This window comes from Chlorocebus sabaeus, chromosome 9 (assembly GCF_047675955.1).
Source record: "Chlorocebus sabaeus isolate Y175 chromosome 9, mChlSab1.0.hap1, whole genome shotgun sequence".
Taxonomy (NCBI): domain Eukaryota; kingdom Metazoa; phylum Chordata; class Mammalia; order Primates; family Cercopithecidae; genus Chlorocebus; species Chlorocebus sabaeus.
The window spans coordinates 111,241,961-111,254,307 of record NC_132912.1 but is presented as its reverse complement, the minus strand read 5'-3'; the positions used below and the strand labels follow the sequence as shown (position 1 = coordinate 111,254,307).

At 39.7% G+C, this 12,347-nt stretch overlaps 1 pseudogene; it reads right to left on the bottom strand.

Annotated features, from left to right (window-relative positions):
* Positions 1 to 7,864: 7,864 nt before the first annotated feature.
* LOC103216484 (protein tyrosine phosphatase type IVA 1 pseudogene) lies at positions 7,865 to 8,486 on the bottom strand (annotated as a pseudogene).
* Between the last annotated feature and the right edge of the window lie 3,861 nt (positions 8,487 to 12,347).

Genomic DNA, 12,347 nt, shown 5'->3' with positions numbered 1-12,347 from the left:
GAGACTCATTAGATTTCAGACTCCTGCACACAGATAGATGAAGCAATTGGATACAGCAGAGCAACAAAAGTTGACTTAGATATAAAGATTATTACAGAAACAGAAAGACGTCAAGAAAATTCATTCATTCTCTTGCAATTATATGGTAGACTTCTTGGAAGATGTACACTTAAAATTGTCATTAGAAGAAGGATAGTAATTAAAGAGAAAAGCAAGAGTATGACATTCCAGAATGTAGAAAGAGCATAGCAAAGTTATAGAGACATTTTGATGTTGGTCACTGCCAAATAATAAGTTAACATTTTTATATGTAGGGTGAACTAAGGGTTAAGGATAACAGCAAGTGAGGGTTTGGGGACCAAGGAATAGGAAAAAGCATCAAAAACTGAATAATATGTAGAGAATGTTGAATACGTTTTTTATGAAATAAGTAAAGTATTAGTATAGGGTAGAGTCTAGTCTACCAACATATTGCCTTAAATGAAATAGACTGAATTTCATTCACAATAATTGGAGGCTAAGCAGGCCAGTAATAGTAGGATGATTCTGACTTCCTCAATTTGTTGGTTCGTGATGTGGAACCAAGGTGGTTGTTTCAAGAGTGATGGTTAATTTTTTTGTGTCAACCTAAGTGATCTAAGGGATGTCCAGATATCTGGTAAAACTTTATTTCTGAATGTGTCTGTAAAGGTGTTTCTAGCAAAGATTAGTATTTGTGTTGGTACACTGAGTAAAGAAGATCACCCTCACCAATGTAGGTGGGAATCATTCAATATGCTGAGGGCCCAAATAAAACAGAAAGGTGAAGAAAGGGAAAATTTGCTGTTTCTGCTTGAGCTGGGACATCCATCTTCTCCTGCTCCTGTATATTGGTGCTCCTGGTTCTTGGTCCTTTGGATTCAAATCAGGACTTACACTATTGACTCTCTTGGTTCTCAGACCCTCAGACGTGGAAAGGAATTGGAGATCTGTATGAGCAAGGACTGTTGCAGAAGTTTAAATGGAATAGGTGGGGCTTGAGCCAAAACATGAAAACTGGGCAGATCTGCATAGGGGGACTAACATGATCAGGCCCTTAGGTGAAGAGCAGTGTGCTTTTCAACAGCAGTGTGTTTAGGTGAAGAGCAGTGTGCTGTTGCAGTGTACAACAGCAGGGCAATTGTATCCATAGACATTTGGCCCAGTTATAATATACTCTGACTTAGTATTTGCAAAAGTCGTTTCCTTTTGAGTTGCAGGTGACAAATGAATGTCCATAGATAGAGGTTCTTCAAGTGGATGAGATTCTTTTTTTAGAGGTGGGGAAAAGGGAACAAAGAAAACATTAGAACTGAATTATATCTAGGGGGTCATTCCAACTATGATACACGCATTTACATAGCCTGTGGAGAGTGCAAATTTATATAAATCTTTGAGTGAATTATGAGTAAAGAAAATATGTTATTTTTCTCCAAGAGTTACACAGACTCTGACTATCCTTTTCGCACCAAACATCCCATTTTAACAATGTTCCCATGTTTTGGATTTTAACTGTGGCAGTTCACTGGCCTTGTCTAGATTACCAGACTTTGATATGCTTTGTCTTTGATGTGCCCTCCCATCTCCACATTGAGAAGCTGCTTCGTGGTTCAGCCCTGTATTTTTAGGATACTCTAAAAATGTTATGACACAGTGAAGGCCACATGTCAACATTATCCTCAGCAGCTTAGAGTAGCTGTAGTCAAAAGTACTGTACTGGCCGTTTGGGCAAAATGAGGAATCACTTCAAGGAGAGAGTCTGCTATAATCTTTCCTAAGGTGGCTGTCTTCAAATGCACGTAACCTGGTATTTTGATCCATGCATATTTTTAGTCATTAAGCTGAAAATAACAATTAACTCATAACTGCCACATATCAGATGCACTTCATAAAATGTGTGAGAAATGAGTACTGATATTCCTGCCTGGAAGAGCAGACTTCTTGTATGCCATCAAACTCAAGAGCACTATCTTGTCACTAACAGTCAGAGGTCACTTCATGTGAGTGAAGAAAGTTTCTGTCTTATGGGAATTCATCATTAGCCCCACAGCTACATACTCTCCACACAGACTTGTCCATTTTTGAGGACATATTTGCCACTCCCAGAGGATCAATGGAAACTATTGATACTGAAACATTAATCAGCAACTGTACATTTATAATAAGAGTTGAGAATTTATTATGCAAAAAGACTGGAGTTAAGTGGCAAAGCATGTTGCATGGATAATCTCCTTGAATCTCATGTGCAACCTTACAAAATCCTCTTGTAAATATAAGGAATCGGAGACACAGAGAAGTTAAGAACACATAGTAAGTAGAGAGATGGGAAGGAAACCCAGGAGGTTTTGATTCCAAAGCCCAGTCTTAATCTCCATGTTTTTCTTGCCATATGTCAAGGGTAGTATGAGAAGCCAGGGACCAGAGAAAATATGTCCTTTCCTCACCACACATCTTCATTTCTAAGATTAATGTGTTTTTTATCACACAGCCCCAAGTATGTTTGGGGGACTTCACTTAAACACAGTTATTGATTCTGCTCTCCTATGGGGAACAATTGAAATTGGTTATTACAGACTGAGAGATGCAGGGAAGAGGGCTTTGAAACCACCTGGATTTTATCTCACTCTCAGCTTCCTCCTAGGCTAGTGTTCACTTTAACTTTGGTGTCAGGGGATAAGGAAGACTTGATATTCCAGTAGGTCTGGTAGTTACTCTTTGGAACACAGAATAAAGGGCAAATCTTTATCATGACTTTCAGGACCATTAATCATGTGGCCTTCTGTAACCTTCCCAAGTGAATCCTCAACATGCCCCTTCCCATATCACCTACTGCAGTTGCATCTGCTTTACCATAAGGCTAATAGACCACAGTGACTTTTTTAAAGAACTAGGTGTGGTTGGGAATGAGAGAGCCTATTAGGGAGTAAAGAACAAACATGTTTGTTGAATGTGATTGTTTGAGTCCAACTCTTTCACAATTCGCTTATCTATTTAAAATACTGAATAGTGGTATTATTTAATACAAAAACTAATTTGGGCCATGAGCCAAGAACTCTTGTTAGTGTTTTTTATGACATTGGGAGACCTTGGGACCAAGAAAGACTCAGGCTTTTCTAGTGTCATGAGGCAGATTTAGTCTTGGTCCTATTATATGGGAAATATAATTGGCTAAAGTAAACACTTTTATTTTGCTGCTCTAAAGTATTATTAAGATGTATACTAACCCACATGCATGCAATCATCTACAATTTTAAGCCATAAAATATTTACAATGCCATGTCTGAGATAGATGACATATAGTATATTACTCCACAGTTAGTTTAGTAAAGTATAGATAGAGAGACTCAGATTGATGCTTTCAAGTGATCATGCCAGTGTAAACAAACCTTTCCTTAATACTAGTTGTATATTTGGAGGTTTTTAATTTTTCTTCTGAAAAGTGTTTTCTATACACCTTTTAGACAGCAGAGATAATTCTTGACTGTAACACTTTCTGACAGCTATTCAAACATATTCTGTCTTTTTGGCTGTATCTTTTTCTCTACATTCCTGCAGTTCTTTACAGAATATGACTGTCTCATAAAAGGATATTTGTAATAAGAACCTATTTGCTAAATGAATAAAATATTCTTTAAGGTGCATTTCAAAAAGTTCTGAGCAAGTCTCCTACTGTTTTGATGTATCAACGAAAGCACTGCTACATCAATAAATTCTTAGTTCCTGAGACATAACAAGTACTTAGTCATAGGCATTGCTGAAATTGGAACATGTCAGGAGCCCTTCACTCGTATGACTGAAACTGTGTTTACTTACTTTTATGTTTTGTTAATTTTATCTTTAAATGACATTGTCTTGGTTTTTTTATTATTCCATATTTTTTTCTTTTTGTTTCTCTTTCCATAATCTCCATAGTTATCAAATTGTTTTTAGAGATTTTATAGATATTTGTTTACTGAAAATAAATTCATGGCAACGATTTATGAAACTTTCTAACTGTAATCCAGGTATAGTGCTAGGTACTAGAGATAAAATAATGAAGAGCCATAAAAGAAAAAAAAAAAATGTTTCTGCTCCCATGCAGTTCACCATAATGTGGAAGGGACAACATTTAATGTAATTATCAAGCTATACCAATGGGCAATCATTAAACACCTTGATATAAAGAAAAGGTCAGCAAACTTAAAAAAAAAAAATACCACATAGTAAATATTTTAGACTTTGTAGATGATGTTGTTTGGCTGTGTCCCCACCCAAATCTCATCTAGAATTGTAGTTCCCATTATTCCTTTGTGTTGTCGGAAGGACCTGGAGGGAGATAATTGAATCATGGTGGTGTTTACCACCATGCTGCTCTTCTCATGATAGTGAGTTCTCACAAGATTTGATGGTTTTATAAGGGCACTTCTTCTTGCTGTTGCCATGTCAAGAAAGACACGTTTGCTTTCCAAGGCCTCCCCAGACATGCTGACCTGTGAGTCAATTAAACCTCTTTCCTTTATAAATTACCCAGTCTCAGGTATGTCTTTATTAGCAGCATGAGAACAAGCTAATACAGTAAATTGGTACCAGTAGTGGGGTGTTGCTGTGAAGATACCTGAAAATGTGGAAGCAACTTTGGAACTGGATAACAGGCAGAGGTTGGAACAGTTTGCAGGGGTCAGAAGAAGATAGGAAAATGTGGGAACATTTGGAACTTCTTATAGACTTAGAGAGGTCACAAGCCCAGAAGATGTGAAAAAGTTTGGAACTTCCGAGATAGTTGTTGAATGACTTTGACCAAAATGCTGATAGTGCAATAAGGTCCAGTCTAAGGTGGTCTCAGATGGAGATGAGGAACTTCTTGGAATCTGGAGTAAAGGTTATTGTTGCTATTCAAAGAGACTGGCAGTATTTTGGCCCTGCCCTAGAAATCTGTGGAACATTGAATTTAAGATAAATTATTTAGGGTATCTGGGGGAAGAAATTTCTAAGCAGTGAAGCATTCAACAGGCAGCAAAACATAAAAGTTTGGAAAATGTTCAGCCTGATATGCAATAGAAAAGAAAAGCCCATTTTCTGGAGAGAAATTCAACTTAGCTGCAAAAGTCTGCATAAGTAGCAAGCAGCCAAATGTTAATCACCAAGACAATGGGGAAAATGTCACCTGGGCAAGTCAGAGTTCTTTAAAAGCAGCTCCTCCCATCACAGGCTCAGAGGCCTAGGAGGGAAAAATGGTTTTGCAGGCCCAGGCCCAGGGCCCCCCTTGCCTTGGGACTTGGTGCCCTGCGTCCCAGCCACTCCAACTGTGGCTAAAAGGGGCCAATGTACAGCTCAGGCCGTTGCTTCAGAGGGTTCCAGCCCTAAGCCTTGGCAGCTTCCATGTGGTGATAAGCCTATAAGTACACAGAAGTCAAGAATTGTCATTTGGGAACCTCCGCCTAGTTTTCAGAAGATGTATGGAAATGCCTGGATGTCAAGACAGAAGTTTCCTACAGGGGTGGGGTGCTCATGGAGAAATTCTGCCAGGGCAGTGCAGAAAAGAAATGTGGAGTTGAGGGTCCCACACAGAGTCCCCATTTGGGCATTGCCTAGTGGAGCTGTGAGAAGAGGGCCACCATTCTCCAGACCCTAGAATGGGAGATCCACTGACAGCTTGCACCATGTGCCTGGAAAAGACACAGACACTCAACACCAGTCTATGAAAGCAGCAGGAGAGGGACTATACCCTGCAAAGCCACAGAGGCGGAGCTGCCCAAGGCCATGGGAACCCACCTTTGGCATCAGCATGACCCGGATGTGAGACATAGAGTCAAAGGAGATCATACATAAAGCAACCTTCTATATCATAGGATCCCACAGCACAAACTATGAATCCAGTGATCTAGCTACATATTGATGCCATTAAAAATTCTACAGTGGAAGGAAACAGAATGTTATTAGTTTACAAAAATAATGTTATAGACCTTGAATCAATAAATTGCATGCTCAGGCATTTGTAGGAGTGAGAATTACCCTGTCATAGTCACCTGAGATCAGAATTATACTTGGTAACTATACAGAGTGTGCAACTGATAAGACTAAGTGGCAATGGAACTGACCACCAGGGCATCATCTTCTGAGATGCTAAAGATATCAACATATGAATTTGAATTACAATATATGTAGTATATATTTTACGCAGTTTATTTCCTTTACAAAACTTTATGTTAAGGATGTAGCGTGTGTGTGTGTGTGTGTGTGTGTGTGTTTGTGTGAATGGAGCCTATTATACTAAAGGAGAAAGGAATTGCACTTAAACCCTGTAATCTAGTTGGTAAAGTTACTTCACATGGGGTTACAAGTTAAAAATTTGACACAGCTATTCATGTAGACCAGCATTAAACAGATGAGTAAATGGGTGATAAATGATGGTTTGCAGGTTTCTCACTGTTGGGGTCTGAATTACCAATAAGTAAGAAAGCAGGCTAGAAAAGTACATATGGTTATGGATTACAATTGGAGACATCATAATAAACACACATGTAACATAACATAAATACAGATGCATATAAAATGATTTATAGGTATCTATATATATATTGGTTAATATACACAAATATAAATGCTTGTTCTTTGTGAGTTTTGTTTGCTGTTTGTATTTTATTTTATTTTATTTTTATTTTTTGCATGTCATTATCCATTTAGATGTTTCAGCTCTTGCACTAAGTTTTTACAAGCTGGTGAACACTGACAAAATTATTTCTCCCACAGAACTATAACCACACATCCCCAGACAGTATAAATATATGGTTGGAACTAACATTAATACACATCACCATTTTATCAATTACATAATAAAACAAATTATCAAGTATCCAAATATTAAGTTACACAGTTCAAAAGGCATATAAAATATTAGATGTCTGTCAATTCATTAGCAGAAACCCACTTCTTTTTTTGTAAGAGAGGCTGGGAAGGTAAAAAAATTACACTATCAAGCAAAAATAAGTTGGTAAACACACTTCTGGTAAGTATGGGAAAAAGTTACAATAATTTCAGGAAGTTTATGATTACAATAACAAAGCATCTCTACCTTTTAAAAATGTTTTACTAAATTAAAGAGCATATTCTACATGTTCTGCACAAGACAAAGGCAACATTTTGCTAAAAATAATTAATAGCCCCCTCCCATTCTTTTCTTGGGCCCTCCCTGTTAAGTTGCACCTCAAAGTGCAAACATTAAATAATGTAAGGCTTTTTTGTCTGAAGACATTAAAGACATGTGCTTCTGTACAATGTAGATTTTCAAAATGCAGGGTATTTTTTAATAACAGCACAAAGTGAGATTTATAGAAACACATTAAATAATCACTGTAAGACTTGGTTAAAAAAAAAATCAATGGTTAAGCAAACCTGATGTATACTGGTATGAATGCGGGAGATGTAAACATAAAGTGAGCAAATAACCATGTAAGCCCTATTTTCAATGTTTGAAATGATTGAAGGAATAAACCACATAAGGTCTAGAGTGTTCATAGTTCCTGGGATTTTAGTTCTGTATGGTACTAAAAATATACAAGTATTGTGCTGGGTATTTTGGCACCTAATCTTCCTAAATTTCTTATGTATTGATAAGATTCTGGCATGGGAATAGAAACAAGTCATAACTCAATACTGCATGATTTTGGGAAAGGTCAATTGATACAAATGACAAGCACATTTTATATGCTGACAGCAAGAATCTCTTTTGCCAAGTATCCGAATAGGTTGACTGTAACCCAAAGACAAAGGTTGCCAAATCTGTCTAGCTTGTGTCCTGGTAAAACTACCTTTCAATACTCCTATGGAAGCTACATTAGACTTACTCACTAAGCCAACATGTTAGCTAATATGTATAACAAATTAGGCCCTACCTCAAGTTCCACTTCCAATAGCACTAGGCACCCCAATTTTATTGAATGCAACAGTTGTTTCCATGACCATTGGAATCTTTGAAACGCAGCCACATTTTAGGACGATACTTCTCCAAATACAAAAATTGCTTGCTGTTAAAAGCTCCATGCTGCTTTTGTCTTATGAATTGTACTGCATCTTCATATTTCATTCCACCTTCAATTAATGCTAGGGCAACAAGTACTGGAGCTCTCCCAAGGCCTGCCACACAGGGAACAACAATACAACAACCAGGTTCTTCACGAAACTTAATTTTTACAAGGCTTAACCAGTCATCAACAATCTGGTTGGATGTTGGTGCACCATCATGAAAAGGCCAATCAAGAACATGGATACCTTCTTTCTCCACAAGAGTGATGTCATAAGTTGCTTCACATACCCTTACTATTGTGGTAACTCCATACTTCTTAAGTTCCTCTATAAATTTGTTTAAGGTCACATTGGTTGGATTGTGTGTAATAAGAAATCTTATGTTCTTGTATGTGACTTCCACAGGAGCTGGGCGGTTCATTGGAGCCATGTTAATTTAGTTAAAAAACACTCAATAGGTTTATGAAATAATTTTTTAAAAATTGGAATACAGAAATGATGCAAAGAAACTGAAGTCTACTTCAATATACTCCACTGAACTTCTCAGTGCTTGAGTATAAAGTTGTAAGTAATGATAAATGAAATGAACCTCCTAACAAGCAGCAGCAATACTTTAATCCAGTAATACTGAGGCCACCAGAAAAGAAGTGCACTGAGGTTTACCCCATCCGGGTCAGAACTCTTGTAAAATGCTCTGTGGATTTCAATTCAACACTTCTGTGTCCAGGATAACCACTCTTATGTGGGCTTCTTGATGGAGTATTAATCAGTTTCTACAGTTCACTTGTCTGCATAGAGGTCGTGCTGTGCCTGGCAGTAATCTCCACTGCCCTTCAGAAACTCCATAAATGTGTGACCAAGAACACCACAGCATTGAGCAATATGTTTACTCATTGAAGATTGTCGCCTAATCATATAGCCGGTCCCGAGGCGTCGGCAACACAGGCGGTGGTGGCGGCTGCAGGGCAGGAGGCGGCGGTGGTCATGGCGGAGCGGCGGTGGCGGCGTTGCAGGAGGCGGCAGGGGCACCAGACCTGTATTTTATTTTTTTATAAGAATGCAGGTAATTCCTTCTTCCCGCCTATCTTTCAGAGCACCTGTGACATTTACTAATTTAGAAAAAAAAAATGCAGAACCTACTTAACACTGTGAGGAGATGAGTTATGTAATGCATGAAAATAACGTTTTATTTTCAGGCTGTTCATAAAGTGGTTTTGCCTTTTACAACTTCCTTGTAAATTGATTAAAGGATCTTAGTCAAATATTTATAAATAGGAGAACTTAAGCGCTCTTCTTAAGCCACTGTAGTTTGGAATTTAAGCAGAGATACAATGATTGGTTTCAGGCCTATTCCAGAATTTGTTGATGCGTGGCAATATTTTAAAGGACAGTACCATCATTCCCTGGGTAGCGTGTGAAAAGAACCAGCATCTTTGCTCTTCCTCTAGTTTTCTCTCGTTTCTTTATAAAAACAATCTAAAATGGAAGATATCTTATCAAATGGTATCAAGAGGTGTAGCATTTTGAGAGCCAATAAGTGACTGTTCTAATTGTGAGACATATGTTTGTGCTAAAGTCATGTAACCATCAAGGAAGGGAAAAACCTAAAAATGAGAAGGAAGAAAACTGAGGGTAGTATTTACCTGAATGAATACAGAAGCATTAAAGGAAGAGAGACTATGCTGTACTCTAAAATAATGCCTCCTAAAAATGGAAAACTTTCAAAGGAGAATATGGATATTTTTCCTTTAGCATAAACTAGCATAGCATTCTTAGTTTGAAGAATTCTTTCGTCAAATAAATTGCTACTCAAATTCAAAATAGCTGCAATACATGCACCTATTGTAAGTTAAGAGAAGTAGTGTAAAATAATCAGGTATCAGGCTGGTTTCCAACCCGATTTCACCACTAACCAGCTGGAACCTCATTGATCATAGAGTGTGATAACTGTTGTCTTAGATCATCTTTTGAGCATGTTGTGTGTACATGTGCCCAAAGGATCTAACATTGTTTCTGAGGTCTTCCTTTGTAGGGTTTCCCACAGGCCAGAACACGGAGCCCGAGTTAAAAGCCAGGTAGAGGTGTCCAGTCATTGGGAATGAGATGGCAGAGTAAAGCCCCTTCCCAACTCCGATACATCGACCCTCCAGGAGTCCGGGGTCGACCGCCCCCGCGGGCAGCGTGCGCGGACTCAGCGGGGGGGACCCGCGGCTGAGGGGGCACAGAGTAGGCAGCGGGGAGAGGCGGAGGCAGCCCCTGCGAGGCCGAGGAGAGGTCGCCGACTGCGCCTCCAGTGCCCGGAGCCCTGGCAGCACCCTCCACTCTTCCCGCGTCGCCCGCTAGCGCCCGCGCCCGCTCAACCAGTGACTTCAGCTCAGCTCCACCTCCGCGCGGCCGCAGCTGGCTCCGTCCGGTCCCGCGCTTGGCACAAACCCAGCCCGGGCGAGCGGCTGCCGCCTGCGTGGAGCCACCTCCGCCTGCCCCCACCACGGCCCAGCTTGGATGGAGCTGGGGTCCTGAGCGCCAGCCCCTGACACCTGGCAGCGCAGAGCCGTGTGCCGCTACTTTGGGTCTGGGACCCCTCTCTCCGCTGCTCTCCGCCCCCGCGATGGGAAAAGTGGGCGCCGGCGGCGGCTTCCCAACCCAGCTGAGCCCTAAGTTCTGGATTCTAGCGGGAGATGTGGGCGCAGCCACCGCGACCAGGTGCAGGAGCGGAGGCCACTTCGCACAGAATCAATCACTGTCCAATGGTCTGGCCCGCACAGCAGGAGTTGTGAGGTTCCCATGTGACTGTGGATAAGGGTAACGTTCCAAAGCCTGTTGGTTGGTCTGTTGGAATGTGGGGGAGCGTGCGGCTTCAGGACTGGGAAGTGCAGCGCGCCTTCCCTCATCTGCTGAGGGATCTGGCTTCACCATTTCATGCTACACACCAGACCACTGAATAGTTTTCTCCAAATCTCTATTTCCCGACTCCTTGGCCACCATGTGTGAAGCTGAAGATAACACCAAAAGGGGAAGGGGTTAAAATATAATATCTGGGGTTCGACGATTAAAAAGTTTACATTTACAGATAATCTGCAATACATGCCCTTAGTGTATTCCTTGTGGAGTTTTTTGTTTGTTTTCCTTTTTTTATTTTATTTTATTTTTTAAGAACTTGTGTATTTCCGGACAGGGCACTCCAGCACTCCAGCATCTTCTAAAAGACCCAGTGTAGGAAGTGGTGTGTGTGTGTGTGTGTGTGTGTGTGTGTGTGTGTACTGTGAGCAGTCTTAGGTAGGTCAGATATCCCAGTACAACTACACCGTCCATGCACGCCCCCATCACGCCCCTATTGCAAGAAGAAAAATAAACTCTTAGCCTTTCCTTTATGGAGGGAGGGAAGAAATTACTGGATTACAGGAGGCCGATACTGGAGTTTGAGGCTGGGATTCTGCTGGGAACAAAGCAGATAGTTAAAAGTGAACGTTGATAGTTTGGACTCTTACCAGGAAAGTTTTAGGGTTTCTAGAAAATTCTGTATGTCCGGAATTTGAGGGAGGTGTTTTTTGTTTGTTTGTTTTGTGTGTGTGTGTGTGTGTGTGTGTGTGTGTGTGTGTGTGTTTATATTTTTTTAGTTTAAGCTAAACTTAGAAATCAACTTGCCCTCAAAATAAGGCAACAGCTTGGATGGCAGTAGCTCAAGACCATTTATTTTCAAATGTGAAAAGGTCTCCAGATTGTCATAAAGCAGGCAAGAGACCATAAAAAGTAAGGGTGGATAAAAATAAAATGAAATAAAAGTTGGAAACTCAGTTAAGAAACTGCGAATTTTATTGTTTGTCATATGCGATGGTTATCTAGCCTAGTAGTTTTCACGATGTTTGTGTATGTCGTTTAATTTCCAGAAACTTTTCAGGAGAGATACACATTATCATGTTGTACTTGTTTCTGGATCTTTAATAATAGCAGTCATGGACATTCAAAATTAATAGTTTGCATTTTATGAATATTCTTGATACGCAGATATAGATTTCATTATGCCAAATCATGATAAGGCATTTAGTATTGAAGTTTATTTCATAAGAATGTGCCCAGGATTCCCCCTAATATTCAGCCTTCATTACATGGGCTGTGCTTTTATAGCGGTTAACTCCAGAGTAATAAATAAATGAAGTAAAAATTATTTTCCTTTGGACACTGAAAACTCTGCCCTCACTTCCTACCTTACTTAGTTGAGTTTTCACATTGTAGCCACCATAATTAATCCTGCAATTTGAATTTAAATATTATTGAACTGATTGAATAACTTTCTACTTTAAATAACTCAAAGTTTCTGACTTTAAAGG